Consider the following 18,859-nt stretch of genomic DNA (forward strand, 5'->3'; position numbering starts at 1 on the left):
GGGTGGCGGTCTCCATCCTCGAGTGAAGAGCGGCATGAGCCGCAGGAAATTCGAGGCATCTTGAAAAAGACGCTCAAGCTCTTTTGTGAATGGAATAAGTGAAAAGGATACGGTGTTAGCTGCTAGCTAGCCCGCTCATGGTCTGCCTCAGAGATACTGCGTTGACAATGATTACAAAATTATGGAATAATTTTTTGGCTTCAACTTCTCAGCAAAGATGAATCTTTCCCGTAGCGTAAGCTAGCTTACGCAATACGAGAGAACCTCTCGTAAGAGAACCTGAGCTGTCAGTTCCATTTGCTCGAGCTTCTCCTTCCACCTGTTTTTGCAATGTGTCATAGCTTTTCTCACTATCATCTTTGGACTGGGAGGAACAAACTGTCAGGAGTTTGTGTTCATGTACAGTGCTAAGACGCTTCTGTCTTTCTGCTTCCTCATTAGCTGATTTAGCAAACTGTTCTAAGATTAAGTCATCAGTCACTGTCACGTCAGAGATGTAAGGCTTAATGTCCATTCTGATATTGACGTTTTTCTCGTTAAGCCCCTGATACAGTGTATGAAGAAACACTCCCTGCACCAGTCTTTTGTCATAGTTAAATTCTGACTCACCATGTTGTGATGCAGAGATTATTTTTTGTTTCAACCCCATTAGTCTATAGACAAACTGCTGTGGAGTTTCTTTATCTTGCTGCTTAGCATTTCTAAGCTCCTGAAACAATTCAATGCTACTACGTTTTCTCATATGCGACTTTAAGAACCGTTTCAGTTCTGCAACAGTGAGATCATCTTTGTTGGTCAACATGTCTTTAAAGTTACCTGGTTTAATCATTCTTAACACTGTGCGTATGATTTCAGATTCAGAGAATTTTTCTTTCAAACCCTCATCAATTTGTTTGCATACACTGTTGTAACTCATGTCTAAACTAGCATCTGAAATTACACCACCATGCATTTTGAAATCTCTGCGTGGCAACAAAGCAGCAACATCAGTCAGTCTAACCAACCCAGATACCTGTTCTGTTGTTGATGACCCACTACTAATATCTTTACCATTGTTTGCAGTGTCCATGTCTGATTCAGGGTGTATTCACACCTGCCTTGTTTGGTTCGATTGAATCGAACTCTAGTTCGTTTGCCCCCTTGGTGCGGACCTTTTGGGCAGGTGTTAATACAGCAATCGAAATCGGGTGCGGACCAAACAATCGAACCGAGACCCAGCTGAAGAGGTGGTCTCGTTACGGTTCCAAACGAACTCTGGTACGGTTCGTTTACGGTGTGAACATGAACCGACCCAATTGCAAGAAAGCACTGCATCGAAAGAGAATATTGCGCATCTTTCTGCGCGTCTTTCTGCGCGTCGTGTGTGAATGTCTAATCGCGCAATGATGCAAAAAAAAATCATTTGCAGTTCATAAAGCATTTGCAGTTCACCACCTTTTGGTGTTGGTTGACGAGTTTCCCCCCTTAAAGCGAGTGCCGAGAAAAATTCTATATAAATGTAATGAATTATTATTATTATTAAAAAAGTCAAAGGCTGAGAAATAGCTTATGGATTTGGAGATTTGATGTGTAGGTTTGCACTTTGAGTGAGAGGTTTCAGGGCCGGAGTGGGACTCATTTTACCCACATGCCCACTTTAGTTCCCCACTGACTATACAGTAAAATAATATAATTAAAACCTTAGTATATAAGTCTGCAATAGTGCACTCTTCTGTACAGCCTTGTAATTCATTGTATTTTTCCAAAAATATAATTTTCTATTCAGTGCAAAAGCAGTACACAGGGTTTTACAGAGGTCCCAAAAGTGATCTTGGGTTCGGGGACATATTATTTTTCCACAGTAATTGTCAAAGAACTTGGGCTATTTATATTTGTGTTAAATAGGAATCCATTGCAATAAAATTATTCTCATTCTGGCCACAGTATGCAATAGGCCATTGCTTTACCTCTCCTCTCTTATCTCCATCTCCTTCTCTCGTTCTTCTTCTCTCAGTCTCTTTATCTTTACCTGTAAACATCCCCTTCCTGAAGCTGAGCTTTGATAGATGTTGTACCGCAGAGTTTAGATTTTAATGAACTTACAAAAACACATATGAATTTATATGCATGTACACATTCAAGAAGGACCAGAGAACCCAAGACTCGGAAGGGGAGAAAGAATGCACACGTAGTGCCTGCTCAGCGAATCTCAAAAGAGGAACTAGGAGTCGCATGACTATTGTGTCGCAAGGGTATCCGTTGGAAAAACCCAGATGGTCTGAGAGATTGTGTCACACAGCCAGTATAAATAAGGCTGCTTTCTCAGTGTTAGTTGTTGCATCTTGCTAGAAGATTTTTGCGTGCATCCCTGAAGGTAATCATTCTTCAGTCCAGCTTGCTGGAACATATATTGCTTTAACTGCTTAGCTGTATGATGTTAACTTAACCTGCTCATAGAAGGACAAGGTTAGTTATTCATTTGATACTTGAACTGTGTATGTTAAGAAAAACTTTGTGACTGAACCACTTATACAGGACTGCCCTGTTAAGTTGGGAGAAACTGAGGTATTATAATCTGTAACCTTTTCTTTTGTTGCTACTATTAACAATCATTGTGTAACCAGTGTTATTATCGTTTGTATAAATAAATTTTCATTTTATAAAGATAAAAGTTGAATAGTTCTTTGCCTCGGGTCACAATACCAGTTCTATAAGCAATAGTAAGAGCATTAAAGCAACCCTTGCGAGGGCAAGAGGTCACCAGGACTCCACGGAAGCATCTCCACGGAGGGTGAGTATGAATTGAATTGATGGTTGTTGCTAGTAATAATGTATTGGTTTACATGAGTGTAGGGATACACCTAGATTTACTGGTATGGGTTAAATGAGCTATAAGGAACGTTTATCCAGAAATTCTGACCTGACAGCAAAAGGCACCTGGCCACTTCGATACCAGGCGCTCTTCAGGGCTGAGGTAGTACCAGATCTCACCACATGGGGGCTCGTCCGGGATTTATTATTATTAATTTAATAATTTGAATCCGAGTGAACAATAATTATTAAAACACCATCAAAATCCGCTAAACAGTGTCTCCAGAGTTGAAGGAGAGGGTTACAGAGAGTAACTGTGTCTCCTTAGTGCAAAGAGGAAGTTACTGAGAGGGTGCTTCCTCGTATTAACTGTAAAAAATCTTCAGGGACGCCTGAGAGATAAATTATATAGTTAAGCACTAAACGGGGTAATTGATCCAGAGGACTGCGCAGAGGGACCACACGAGTACCCAATATATATAACCTCGAAGAAGGATAATTACCAGAACTCTCGAAAGGCAGACACACAGTCATGGACAAGATAACTCATATTGCTTTACTCCCACCAGATAAATTTAGCAAGCGCTTGAAAGACGCAGGGCTAAAAGACACTGAGGAGCTCATAGCTACTGAGTGTACTTTGTATACACCTACCGTTGACGGATTAAGAAGATTAGTCCAAACCGTCGGTGAACAAACTCGAAGTGACAAGATCACTGTAGAAGTAGGGGACCATGATGTCTCCCTACCGATAGTTCCAGGTAAAGAGATACAGGTAACTAGAGGCGGGATCCCAGACCAAAGAGCTAGAGGCTCCACTGGATCTCCGTCCCTCTCAGTACATACTGACAGGGAGGAAACAGCCGAGTGCGTTTACAACCGCCTAGATAAGGCAGAAGCACAAGCAGCGACAGAGTCAGGGGCAATTGTAAAACATACGAACTTTATCACCGGTTTCTCTCCCTCAAAATGGGAAGAAGAAACATGGGAAAGGAAAAAATCCGCGTTTAGGCCGAGTCAGACTTCCACCGAGAAAAAAGATAAATATGGAAAACTGGGTCAGGAAGATTCAAGTGATAGTTCGAGTACGGGCTATAGCGAGGATGAAATGTTACCTAAACGAAAGAAAGTTAATTACAAGCGATCAAAGAGCCAATCGTGTGAGGGGCGAAGTGGCTCGGTACAAAGGGACCATGAAAACCTCGGGGGTAGAACATTTCTAACCTGCCCGGGTTTAGTGTTCGATCCGCAGGACCCACAGTGGGCATCGCTTACAGAGGTGCAGCAAAAAATAGTCAAACTGGCCGTAGGACCAACCCCAGATGAAATCTTGGACATGCCAGGAACTAGTTCCAAGGCGAAAATAGACATGCTGGCAGAACAATTAAATTGTATGCAAGAGGCATTATGTTACGTGTTATTAGATGAAAATGAAAAAGAAGAACACGAACCGACAATTAATGACATAAAAAAAATGAGAAAGGCAATGTAGGGAGCCAGCACCTAATAGAAGTAAAGCTCAGAGAAGCAAGTCAAAGATTGAACAGTGGAGCCCCTCGCCCAAAATTATTGCCAGGGGAAAATAGCGAGACAACTCGTGTTAGGGTAACACGAGGACAAATTCTATAGCTAGGAGGAGAGTCCTCTGATTCGCAATCTGAATACGATTGCTTAACTTCTGATACCAAGAGAAAATTACAAAACCAAAGAAACTCTCTCTAATAAAATAAACAGCAGATTTGTCTCTCATGGCAGCCATGGCAAGACAGAGAAGGGGCAGTAAGCCAAATTCAGAAAGGGGAAGATGATAGCTCTAAACCTAGGCGGGGTCCGTCGAGACAAGCCAAGGGCGATAGAGTTTCTGCAATCCAGTTATTGCAAAACATGTGATTTCAAGGGGTAAAAGATATCATGAAAAAGGCGAAAATGGTAGCAGATTTAGGAAAAATGCTAAATGCACCTACCGGCCTAATAGAGCAAAAGGATTCGACATTATACAGGGATAGTGTTGAAATTACAAGCTATAGAATCACATTACGTTCATGTGATAGGGAAAGATAACAAAGCAGAATTAAGAAAGGAGTTAGAGGTGTTAAGAACCACAGGACTGTGGGCTTATCGCTCTGAAAAAGCTGACAAAGGGTGGACTGAAACCAAAGTGTTAGCACCATTGAAAACGCTGGCCGCAGAATTGCCGGGGTGTAAAGAAATAGCTCGTTGAGGGTCAGAAACTGATTGGCCTGAAATGTCCAAATTCGCAGTAAGGTATGGCAGAAATACTAAACAAATAAGGGAAGAGATCATACCCAGGCAGGAGTAGACTGCAAGAGGGGGACAGGATAAAACCAAAAGCTAGCTTTAAACCAGCGAGAAATAGAATAAATAATGCTGTATGAATAAAGGCAAGCGGAAAAGAACCCTCAAAAAATCCTGTGTATCAGAAACCTAAACGGCATTTCAGACCAGGGCAGAAAAATAACTCTAGAGAAAAGCACAGATAGGAAAACGGAACCAAAAAAGAGGAACTGAAACCAGAGCGAGCTCGAGGAGTCAGATCCAACAAGCCAGCTAGAAATACTGACAAATAGGACGATAAAGCTCCAGGAAAAGCGACCATCACCGTCGAGGTCACCCCATTAACCGAATGGCCTCCCGGGGCTGTGAATGTAGATGGGCAGCACAGAGTGTATGGGTTAAGCAATGAAATGAAACCATGATCCAGAGGTAGGTACCGCTGGGAAGGATTACACTGTATAGTGGACAGTTCAAATTTAATGAATGTTATAGATGGCATTTATGTTAAGGAAATGCACGTTAAAAATCTTGATAATGATAAACGAATCAGATGGATTAAGGTTAGCCCGGAGTATGAGATAAATAGAGTCGTAAAAAAGACTCTGCCTAAAGACGAATTGAGAGAGTTATTAGAAAAATAAAAGAATAACTGCGCAAAGAGCAATAATGATTGTGGAAAGTTACACAAGAAATATGAGTACACAATATTAGGCGGAATCCCTGCGCCATAGAGACAGTGCCCGCTTATGCCCGATTTATGGTCGAATTGAAAGGAAGAATTATTCACAAGGAGAAAAGCAGGTTGGAAAATGACAAGAGCGCCCAGGAAGCGGAGGTTAGCTGTTGCAAAGGCAATCATGCACAGGAGGAATAACAACCGTAAAAAATGCATATTAGTCACCGATAGTGAATACGTGTATTTGGGCATTGTTCAAAAACCTGTCCACATGGGAACCGAATAATTTTAATAATGCTAAGGGTAAACCACTGGCACAGGCGGAGTTGTGGAAAATAATAAGTGAATGTACCCGGGTGGTGCAACCGAGAGCATTGCACCATTCCAGTCACCCGATCCAGAAAACTCCGGCAGCTGTAGAAAACAGGGAAGTGGATCAGTATGTGCGCGTGAGAGCGATTACGAAAGAGAGTGAGGGGAACTTGCTCCAAGAGCTGCACGATAAGCTGAACCGCCCGTCCACAGCATATGTTGCGAAATAAGCAGCTAGGGCTGCATTTATAAAATGTAAAGACCACATGGAAATGCATGGAAATTTATCAGAAGATTAAACTAAAGTGTCCTGATGGCAGCAAGGTGATGTCCAGTGTGCAACACGATTTTGGACACATTAAGACGGAAAAAGAACACGAGGAAATAAGTGTAGACTTTGCTGGGCCTTTATATCCGAAGACAAAAATGAAGAATGTGTATTTTTTGGTGTTAGTCGACAACTGTACCAATTTTACGCAGATTTATCCGTGTCCGCAGGTGACCAGCGCGGTGGTAGTGAACAGTCTGAAGAAATGGGTGCAGATTTCGCCGGACCATTGTTACCTAAAACTAAAAAGATGAATGTCCACTTCTTAGTGTTAGTGGTCAATTGTACCAAGTTTCAAACAAACATATCCGTGTCCACAGGCGACCAGCGCGGTAGTTGATAATAGCCTTAAAGAGGGGATTAAATATCGGGGGAAGCCCGCAAGAGTCCGTGGGGACAACGCGCATAATTTAACTGGAAGTGAGGTGACAAACATTTTGTAACAAAAATGGATCAACCTTAGTCAAAGCAGTTAAGCGTGGCTGGCATAGCAGAGCATGCCGTTCGTAGTGTGAAAGAAGTCTTTGTAAAGAATCAAAGCTTAGGCGAATGGGATTCGATAGTTAATATCTGTACGCTTTAACCAAATTACAGGGTTGATAAACCTGACCAAAAGCCCGAACCAATAAATATAAAGCAAAGAAACGTTTAAGGTAGGACAGACAGTTTACATCTTACTCAAACGCAAAGACAAGAGGTTTAGGGCTAAAGCAGGAACTGAAGATGAGGTAGTTGAGTTAACCTTCAATACCACTGTTCGGCGGGAAGCAAACAGGGTTTGGTCAATCAGAAATCTGGTGGGGAGTAAAAGATTGTCTATAGGATTATGAACAAAATCATCACAGCAAAAGTATCCTTCCAACAGGGCATAAAGGGTCCAGCGGAAGGCCTAATTGTAGTGTGTAAAGATTTTAGTGATTCATTCTTAGTTAAAACATGGCATAAAGACTGTCGGGAGGGAACTCCGTCAGTTAGGGAAAAGCCTATTGACTGTGTGTTCTGTAGCAAACAGGACGTTTGCAGCCTGCTCTGGGAGGGGCCGAGAGAGATACGGGAAAGTCAGGCGTGGCTGAGAGCTCAGCTGACAATTTTGCCCAAATGGTTCAGCACAGATAGGTCCATTGGGGCCTGTGCGGTGGGAGACGTAACTGTATGCGGAAGCTGTCGAACGCAAAGGCAGCTATGAAGTGTATGGCAGTATGAACTGGCCATAGGTACTTGTGGATGTTAGACCTGTACCGACTGTAGATTGAAGCACAATCTACGAGGTCAGGAATGTAAGTGTACATTAAATGACCTAGGTGAGCTTGCGAGATGTGAGAGATGCAAGCTGCTGCTTAAGAAACGATGGTTACAGGTAACCAGTTTCAAGGGTGTCTGGCAAACTAGAAAGAGCGAAACAAGCTTAGGATGTTTAGCCAAGGACATAATCATGACGGAATGGGACGTGAATCCGCTGGCCTTAGCCAATAACACAGAGAAAGCCTTCTTGTAGGAAAGATTGCTGTGTTCGGGGGGACCGGTTCCAAGGGATTCAGATCCGTTAGTGAAAGGTGGGGTGTTAGATAAAACACTGGCCAGAGACAGTGACCTAGACCTAGGAGCACTTGATTAGTTATAAAATCAAGGGGGTATATAAAGAAGCAAGTATGCATGATATGATGACTAACTTGTTGGAGGAAATGTCTTTTCAGGAAGAATATCCAATTTATATGCCCAGAGAATATAGCCTTTATGTCAGGGGAACTTCTCTGACTGTAAGAGCTAGATTACAACAGACTTTTGTAGGGACAGAGTGAGTGAAAGTTTAAATTGGCCCGGACAACAGAAGGGAACTATGGCAGTTCCAGGTCCATTTGACAACTACATCTGACTTTCTCGAAGTAGGAAAGTCAATAGAAGGGGTCAAACTCATCAGATCAAGCATAACAAAGCCCGGCTCACTGAGCAGAATGACAATCTGGATCAGGCAAAGGCTAGGGAAAGTTTAGGTTGATATATGTCTCTGTGTCTGTTGTGTGTTTTACAGAAGCAGGATGGCGAAACAGCGGATACATCTGGAGAGGAAGTACCTAAAGCTGCGGAGGAAGCAAAGCAGCTTGTGAATCGGCCTGTTGTCAGCGCTGACTATGCTGGGAATAGCATTGTTAATATTGGGTCTTGGATTATCAGGAGATAACGAGACAGAAGTGGTTAGCGTATCCTCCTGCTCTGAGGTTGAGAAATTAGTGTTAAAAATATGCTATGAGCAAACAGTGAATATTGGTGGGGTGAAATATGGCTCGAAAATGATAAGGGACATGTTTAAAGGAATGATAGAAAATATAGCCAAATCATTTTGGAACTGTACAGGGGCTCAGAAAATAAGTGCTACTAAGGGGCCAGCTCTTTACGGGGGTAGAGTAATTAAAAATAGTACCCGGTTGAGATGGAATATTATTGACGGTCATAATCAGACGCACGTAAAGCTAAGGGGCCTAAAGTACAATCTCACTGATATCACTAATTTGACGTTTAGTAAGCATGTGTACAAAATATGGAATAGTCCTGTTCTCCAGATAACTGGGGTGCAGCATTGGGATTGTCTGACCAAGGAAATTGTTACGGAGCACAGTAATAAATGGTTGGGTAAAACTGTTGAGGATCAGTCGATAGAGATTGGAATTGATAAAGTTCCAGCAGATAAAAGACGTAGCGGTAGATCTGCCCCAGAGGGGGCGAATTATCAGATCACGGACCAAACATGGAATAATGAAGATAATTTGGACCCAGTGCAGCAAAGTTATTGGCCCAAGGGCCTAAATCCGCACGTTTTAATTGTCGGTGTTTATAAAAATAAACCTAAGCCGGCCTATGATGAGTTAAACTGGGTAACGTGAGAACACTTGGTCATGCCGATAGGGATGTGTGAGAGACGCAGTAAGTGCCCGTTGTTGACCAAGAACAAATTTGTAAGTAGTAAACCGGAAAATCAGTTTTGGTACAACATTGACCAGCATTGCAGAACTGATTATGGTAAGACGACCGCATGGTTGTGTTATCTAAATAACACCTCTAAATGGGACTATAAGGAATTTGAGAAGCACGGTAAAGATATTATTAACCTGTGGCATGATTGGATGATGTTGCAGGATCCGAGTAATGACATGGTGAAAAGGGAGAGTAGGCGCGATACGTGGACGATCAACGCCACCTTGTGGGCGAATGGGGTAGGGGGAAAAAGGTTGCATCCTCTGACCCCAGAGTATGCGCCCAGACCAGGTTTGTCGATAGAACTGGCGAATTACTCGGGCATTATGTATTATATCTTGAGTTATGTGACCAATCCGCAATACAGGTCTGCGCTTACCCTGTACTGTATGGGCTGGGATGGAGTTCATAGGAGTACACATAGAAATCAAGGTATTTGGGCAAACCATAGTGATGCTGTTAACAAGGGGACTTTGAGATGGATTGGACTTTCTAACCTTATGTATAGGGTGTGGGATGTTTTTCCAGTGGTAATGGGACTGGATAAGACGACAACTCGAACTGTAAGCTGGAGGTCATTCCATAATCATCCGGTTAATAAGAGTATATTCCCGATTGTGTGGACAAGAGGGAATAGAACCTTAGGGTTGCAAACCAGAACTTTAGCGCATGGTTTTTGGAGTAGTAAATATTATTTGCCGATGTTGAAACCATCGGAAAGGCGAGGTGTCACGAATACTGACTATAAAATTCTGATGGCCTCACCCAAATTCGATATCAAAGTCAGTGGCTCATTCGCGAGACATAGTCTGAGGCTTGAGGACCATGACCGTGATGAGGTAAGGAAACGGTCAAATGTCTGGAACATGGGTTTGGGAAAATTTGTGTACAGGCATTGGGATGAGGTTAAGTATTTGTGGATACCGGCGAAAGAGCAATGTTGTGACACGGAAATGTTTAATTCATGGAAAATTAAAACCCCAGGCAATAGGTTTAGTCCTAACATTACGTGGATGCATGAAGATGAACATGTTTTTTGTACTTTCAAGAATTTCAAGGTGATTGGCGCAGATCGGGTTGGCAGTATAAGTGGAGCGGTTGATATAAGCTCGATAACCGGTGCAGCTCCTTTGATGATGATTGCGCGAAATCAGGTAATAATAAAAAAATGCGCTTTTTCCGCTCTGTTAAATGGCGCCGAGGAATTACGTGGCTTTTTTGACCCGGTGGATGTCTACCTTGGGGGCCTGTCCATGGGGCCGGGGTATTTGTTTTTTTTGGGACTTCGAATCTCAATTGATTAAGCCAAATAGGGGCGATATTTCTACTGTATATTGGAAAGTGCAGAAAAAGGCTATTCTAGGGGTGGTGGATAACATTAAAGAACTCGCTGTCTCCGTGTGGGACCTAATAGTGCAATCTTGGTTTCACGTAAAGATTGCCATAATCTGCCTGGCTATTGTTACAGGAATAATAGTCATGGTGGTCGTGTTCGTTAAACTTTCGAAATTGGGGCTGGTCTGCAGGAAACTGTCGAAATTGCCTGACTCGACAGAGGATAGACAGGCTCTAGTTCCTCTTATGACCAAATAGGGGACGGAAGTGCAGGCACAGGGATTGCGAAAGTGTCAAAAAGAGCGGACAAGGTTACGGGTCACACAGTTGGTGGCGGACAAGGAGGCTATCATCACTCTCTCTAACTTTCTTCTATTCGCAACAGCAGCAGTAGACTAAATGGCAGGCAATTACAGCAATACTACAAGGCATTGCATTGACAGACCAAAAGAAATTGTGAGTATAGTTTCCATAAATTTATGGTTGATTGTATATTGGATATCTGGAATATTAAGTCAAAGAATGCCGGAGCAAGTAGTATTGATGTTTATGAGCCTTGGACTTTATAACTTTTTGGACGATATTTCATTAGTGCTAATTCTAGTGTCTCAGCTGCTGAGAAGTGCGAGATATGTTAAATTGTTTGGAAAAAAAAAAGGGAATTGTTGCAGTTATGTTTTTTTCCATAGCTATAACTGTGTACAATTTCACAAAATGCTACGTGGAATTAATTGGGGTCAAATACGTAGGTGTGGGGCTTGCGCTCATAACATACGTATTTTTGATTATTTTAAGCTATAGAAGAAATACCGTTTTGAAGCCTTTAGTGAAAAAATTGGCTGTTCTTTATTTTTTGGTTTTACTTATTGCTGGCAGTTCAAGACAAGTGAACGAGCCGAAGCTATTCATGTTAGCCATTCTGGTTGGCATTAATGATTATAGCTATATGTGGAAGATGATTGACAATTGTCGAACTGATTGCATTATTTGTGGATGAAAGCAGTAGAAAAAAAAAAAAGAAAGCGAAAAAACGAACCTGAATAACTTTGACAGTGCTGAAAAAAAAAAGAGCACTTGCTGGTTGTTATTCTTTTGTTTTGTTTGTTTTGTTTTTGTTTTCATGTTGATTTTTGTTTCAATAATTTGGGAAATATAATGATCGATAGAAAAGTGACGGGAAAGAAAAAAAAAACCTGATTATTGTCACTGACTGACCATGTTGAGTTCGCCAATTTGTTGAGTTTACAAATTGTTTTATAAAAGGGTCTGGATTTAGTTTGTTTCTTTCGAAATGAAAAGCAATTTTGTTTTGTTAACAATGTTTTCATTTTCTTTTGAACTACATCATTTCATGTATGAGTAGGGTGATGTATTTGGAAATTTTAATTTATGGTGACCAGTCAAGTCATGGGGTTGCTGCGTTCAGGAAGGGCCCCCTGGGGGGCAGCAACTGACCAATGACAGTTTGATTGACGGGGTCATTGTTGAAAAAAAAAAAAAAAACATAAGAAGTTCGTTTGGTTTATTTGGGGTTGAAGAAACGAATTTTGTTTTTTTGTTTTTTTTATATAATGTTGGTCTTTTTTGTTTGAAATACCTCATTCATGACATGGTTTATTTACTGTATGTATTATGGTTTTCTGTTGTCATACTATAGGTCCCTGCTGACTGGAGGAGGGCGACGCAGCTTGGGCATTTTTTTTTTTAATTTGTGAAGAATGTTTTGAAGTGTTCAAGAGTTAGAGTATGAGAATTGAAGCATATAAACAAGAGTGTAAGGACGTAAGAGTTTATTGTCCAGAATGTGTGATGAAACTGGGTTTTAGCATGAGACAAATGACTCGCATCTGCTTTGACAGGCATGGGACACGGAGTGGAGGTCCGGGCAACACTCATAATTTTACATATGGGGAAATGAGATTTTTCCTTGACATGAAATGGAAAGTCATCGAATTAGATGATGGATTCGAACGTTTGTTTAGTCTGGGGGAGCAAATATTTCAGAATACCTGCTGTGTTAACATTCAGACCTATCCAAGAAGACACAAGGAAGTCCTGGGCTTTTGCACAAGACAGGCGCGTATTAATGGCCAAATTGTCTGTGTGCTTGTCCTTGATCCCAATATAGATCTGCCTGGAGCGTCTGACACAGGTTCGATGGGAACCAAGAGTGCTGAACGAGGGCATAGCAGCCAGGGGAAGCGAACTGGCCTTGGCCCTGGCAGATCTGGTGACAATGGACCAGGCCCCAAGACAAAAGGACTCACTCCGGTGGATGCCGGTGGACCGGCGTTGGTATCGACAAACGATGGGCTGTCTGTTGGCACAGTACGGAAGGCTGATAATTGGCTTCTTCCAAAGAGAGTCTGAGTTAAGATATAGGTTTTATGAGTGTTGTTTGGATTTTGTGGTGCCCACTGTCTATGTTTATAATGTTAAACTTGATGAACTTGATGTTATTTATCCGAGGGATTTTATTAAGCGTGTTTTTGTGACTTCAAGAGGGGGTGTACCGCAGAGTTTAGATTTTAATGAACTTACAAAAACACATATGAATTTATATGCATGTACACATTCAAGAAGGACCAGAGAACCCAAGACTCGGAAGGGGAGAAAGAATGCACACGTAGTGCCTGCTCAGCGAATCTCAAAAGAGGAACTAGGAGTCGCATGACTATTGTGTCGCAAGGGTATCCGTTGGAAAAACCCAGATGGTCTGAGAGATTGTGTCACACAGCCAGTATAAATAAGGCTGCTTTCTCAGTGTTAGTTGTTGCATCTTGCTAGAAGATTTTTGCGTGCATCCCTGAAGGTAATCATTCTTCAGTCCAGCTTGCTGGAACATATATTGCTTTAACTGCTTAGCTGTATGATGTTAACTTAACCTGCTCATAGAAGGACAAGGTTAGTTATTCATTTGATACTTGAACTGTGTATGTTAAGAAAAACTTTGTGACTGAACCACTTATACAGGACTGCCCTGTTAAGTTGGGAGAAACTGAGGTATTATAATCTGTAACCTTTTCTTTTGTTGCTACTATTAACAATCATTGTGTAACCAGTGTTATTATCGTTTGTATAAATAAATTTTCATTTTATAAAGATAAAAGTTGAATAGTTCTTTGCCTCGGGTCACAATACCAGTTCTATAAGCAATAGTAAGAGCATTAAAGCAACCCTTGCGAGGGCAAGAGGTCACCAGGACTCCACGGAAGCATCTCCACGGAGGGTGAGTATGAATTGAATTGATGGTTGTTGCTAGTAATAATGTATTGGTTTACATGAGTGTAGGGATACACCTAGATTTACTGGTATGGGTTAAATGAGCTATAAGGAACGTTTATCCAGAAATTCTGACCTGACAGCAAAAGGCACCTGGCCACTTCGATACCAGGCGCTCTTCAGGGCTGAGGTAGTACCAGATCTCACCACAATGTGTAGTTTTGCCACTTGCATCCTATCTCGTGAAGCTTTGTATTGGGATTTGCGCGCAGCTCGCGCTTCTGCGAACATAAATCCTGCTTTGATCGGTCATCTCAAACATTTTGACATATCCTATCACAATTTGATAATTTAATTAATAAGCCATGTTTCCATCCACTTGTCAATCGAATTATCTGAAATTCGGTTAAAAAACTCATGCGGATAAAGCTGGTGAAAGTGTGTTTCCATCCAACGGCTTTAAAGCGAATAAAAACCTGTATGTAATGACGTCACATGCTGTTTTGCGATCAAATAGACCTTTTTCACAAAAACCGGAAATACGTAATCGTTGTGGAAACGGAGTTCCCGTCAACTGTTAACACATCAGAAAAACCTACTCTGGGAGAAGAAAATTGATCAGAGAGTCTTCAAAACTTTGAAAAAATGTAAACTTGTCATGGTCCAGTTGTTGATGACTTTGTAAAATGCTGTGGTGATGCTTGTCTGCAGCTGATTTATCTAAGACCAAAGATATGATATTGATTTTAGAACTGAAGCTCATTCTTCCCAATATACGTTAATTAAAGGTAAGAAGGTGGAGTGTGTGGAAAGTTATTAATATTTAGGGAGTATTATTTACAATAAACTACATTTTAATGTGAATACCAGAAAGAAGTCTGTCAGTTTTATTCAACAGTTATCCAGAATTTTTTGCACTGCTGTTGCTATATAGAACGATCAAAGATGAAGAAAAATTATACAAATATTAATTTATTCCTTGTACACTCAGATTGTTAAATACTCAGAATGGTATATATTAATATTTTAAATTTATATGTAGCCCACTCCCAGATAGCAAACTGACATTGAATCAACGTGGAAATATGACATCGAAACAACGTTGATCTGACATAGTTTTGCTCATCGAATTAACGTTTGTTGTGGGGAATTTTAATCTCACATGTATTAATTGTTCTCCCTTATCAAGAGTGGAGCTAGGCACCAGAGGACCGGCCGGGTCAGGGGTCATCTTAGACTGGGAGGGGTTGAGGGGGTTAGTAAATCTAACCTGGCATCATGAATCCTATAACTTTGTGGAAATTTACAGAGAAGGATCGGCTTGCAGTAAATAACCTTGGGGAGGGCTATTTAGTCTTCACCCCGGCCTGTGTTCTGGGCGTCACTCCACTTCGCAGTAATCTGTGTTGGTGACTGAGCCTTATTGTTCTTGCAAGAATAATAAACCTTTTCCTTTATTAATTTGACTCAGAGTGTCTCTTACGAAGTGATGTCTGTTTATTGAATTTTTGCCTTGAAAATTGGTGTCAGAAGAATGGGATTCCTTGGAAGTGCCTTCTGGACCTGGGAGCGGACGGTGTTTGGCCACCTGGACTGAGCAGTTCCAGCTCTACCTCGTAAGCTTGAGAGAGAGAGGCCGACCGCTATCAGGCCCAGGAGAGGCTCCACTGGAATCAAAAAAGAACCCGAGGCACAGAGAAAAGACATCCTGGTAAGACACAGCTAAATTCATTTTATATTGGGTATATAATTGAGAGGAACTGTACTGGCTGGGGTCTATTTCGGTGGTTGCGAATAAGAGAGTAGTCCAAGATTAATTGAGACCTGTTGTCAGGTCAAGAAATTTAATATGGACACTGAGTTTTCGTAAATTGCGAATAAGAGAGTAGTCCAAGATTAATTGAGACCTGTTGTCAGGTCAAGAAATTTCATATGGACACTGAGTTTTCGTAAATCTGAAATTAATTGACATTTGTCAGGTCAGAGATTTCGCCCAGATTACGGTCCAAGATCACTTGAGAGCTGAAAGCAGGTCAAGAGATTTCAGGTGGACTCTAATCTGTGGGGTAATTGAAGATCTGCAGCGGGGTCAAAAGATTTCCAGTAGATAAAGCGCTGGTGCACCTTGACCGATCTTGGGTTAAGAGATCGGATCTGTTGGAGACGTCCGACAGATTATTAGACACGTCCAAGGAAAATCCATGGGGGGAAATAGAAACAGCCAGTATGAGGAAATCTCAGAGCAAGCTTGCCAGATATGATACACCGGTGTTTTGCCAAATGAGAAAACATTATGGGCAGAAGTGTATGCAAGATATTGACAAATTGATAAAGTATCATGATTTTCCCAGAGAGGGAACACTGAGCGCTACCAGACTAAAAGTAGTGAAGGAATCAGTGGAACAGGGCAGTGAAAAGCAAACAGGCTGTTGTGGCTGCGTTCATCATGAATGTAAAAATGTAAAGACAGCTATGTCCAAAGATTCTGGAAATCAGTAAGGTTGATTGACATTGAAATAAGATATTGTTTTATAAAATTTTGATAATTTGGGTCAGGGATAATTTCCCAGGACAAGTGTGACCAAAGTAGTCAAGAAACTTTGTGAAAACAACTTAGAATATTTTGAGCATTTCGATGCGGCTTATGAAAATTAATGATCTGTCAATAATAATGAAGATTAAGAGACACTAATCTAACGGATGATGATAACTGCAACAGATGTATCATAAGCAGAGAGTGCTAAACTTGTCAAAGTTAGTGTGAATCCTAATTGGAGAAACTTAAGTCAAATATGAAAAGTTATTGAGAACTAGAAACATGATTTATATGTACGATCAAATAAGCAGAAGCAGCTAAATGCTGATTAAACAAACAGCTTGAAGAGTTGACCATGAAAGAACTAGAAGCTGATGTTTTTCTTTCAAAAGATAAGTTTGAAACAGTTTGCTTATCTGAATCTGATGTGTACTGTGGCTGAAAACTGCCAGTGCAAAGAGACTCAATCTGAGTGAAAATTAGTAATGCCTTAATTCCCTGATGTGGGCAAAAGACAAATGTAAATAATGTTTATTTGAAACCTTATGTAATTTCTGGCAAAGATGCCTAAAGTTTGATGTTAGAAGTTTATGAGCGTGCAGTACCAGTCCTGAATACCTCACAGTCTCTCTCTCATTCAATGTCAGCTAAAGATGTTATCTGAGCCTGTGTCATTAGTGATAATAAGCTGTTTGTAGTAAAGCACAGTGTTTCAGTTGAAGATCATAGACACAGAGATGTTAAGAGAAATCATTGCCATTCAGAGGCAATTTGTATTTTAAATGTTTTAAAAGTAAAACTGAAGGACTTTCAAGAAGTCATTAAAATAATAATAGACGAAACGAAGATAGATCTTTGACTAGGTTGTTTGTGAACCAATAACTTATTTGTCTGAAGATCTTAGTCCCCACCATGAAACGGGGGCGGGGCCGATGGCTCCGCCTACAGATGAAGTGCACTGAATGTACGGTTGTGATCTAAATCCACTGAGTAGTAGACCAGGTTGAAATCACAAAAATGTGCCTGAATAAAAATCTTCAGGCATTTTTGAGTAAAAGTTGGCAAATAGACTATTCTAGGGGTATTTTTTATGCTGAATCCATTTTTGCTAAGCTCTATCTCTTACGTGAAACTCAGTGGAGTGTAAAATTCAAGATGACCGCCTCATACGCCAAAATGACCAAATTTCTCAGCACTAGCTCAAAGATAAACAGTTTTTATTGTGATATAGCATTTATTGAGTAAAGGAAACAAACTGAATAGTCAGAACTTACAATATTTCTGGTAAACACTGACCTGTTATTTTGTGTATTTGAGTATGGCCATGTAAGAAGATCAACATCATACTGGTGGCTGCAAAAGGCCTATATCTTAAACCATCATCCTATTACATTATGTTAAGAGTGTTTATTACTTTTCAATATTTACATGTCCATGTAAACAAGTTTAAGGCCTGAAAATTCAACTAAACTCAACTAAATTTTCTTTTGGGTTATTTATGGAAAAGATATTACCAGAAAGATTGGTTGTAAATATTACAAATTGAGACAAATGACCAAATTACCAACACATATCAAGGTGTCACACCACACCACTAACATTAGCTTTGAACAGATAAAGGAAATACAGGAAACTTGGCATAAAATTACCTTATGAAGTTGGACAGTAGCTGAATACTAACTAAAATATGAACTGCATGGCATATAAAAGTGAATGTGAATTTAAACAATGGAACGACAAGATTCTCAAATATGATCACAACAACATAGAGCAGTGCTCTTATTCAGTTCAGCAACTGCTACATTCTGCATCACTTTTCTTGCACTTGCATGCAGCAGAGCAATGCAGACGAAACTTTTTACATTTACATCGTGCACTCATACATCTTGAGGAGCAGTTGCAGCTGATCAATTCCAAACAGTAGTCTGGGACTGGAGGGAGTGACATCAAGATGGGCAGCAGCGTAGAATCTTCCAGTCTTCACCCCACTGGCGGAGGAAGACATACCGCTTGTTTGCTTGAAGGACCTTTGCCTGCCCTGGACCCTATGACAATGCAGTGCTGAAGTGCCAACTAGCCTCTCCCTATGGAGGATCCCTATTCCACTCTACTGATAAAGCATTGTGGGAAATTCGGTTTGCGTACCAACCCGAAGTGATAAAATAAAATTCTGTATCAAAATTATAGGCAAGACAAATAGTTTATTTAGGCATGATTTGTAGGGAATTACAAACTTGCGCACATATATTCAAATGCACATAACTATAGAATCAATTTTTAATGCGCATGTGAATGCCATCAGCGTTTATCACAGGTTCAGTTTAAAGTCTGTTTACAGGTTCAGTTTAAAGTCTGTTTAGAGAGAGCGGCGTCGTCTTAGCGGACCCTAATTTGA

At 40.9% G+C, this 18,859-nt stretch overlaps 1 long non-coding RNA gene across 1 annotated transcript; it reads left to right on the plus strand.

The window, feature by feature from the left end:
* Positions 1-2,047: 2,047 nt before the first annotated feature.
* Positions 2,048-8,616, plus strand: LOC120482282 (uncharacterized). Its single transcript, XR_016169250.1, has 2 exons — positions 2,048-2,770; positions 8,431-8,616. It is a non-coding gene; the product is annotated as an uncharacterized LOC120482282 (long non-coding RNA).
* Positions 8,617-18,859: the final 10,243 nt, after the last annotated feature.

This window comes from Pimephales promelas, chromosome 7, assembly GCF_988280905.1.
Source record: "Pimephales promelas chromosome 7, fPimPro1.hap1.1, whole genome shotgun sequence".
NCBI lineage: Eukaryota > Metazoa > Chordata > Actinopteri > Cypriniformes > Leuciscidae > Pimephales > Pimephales promelas.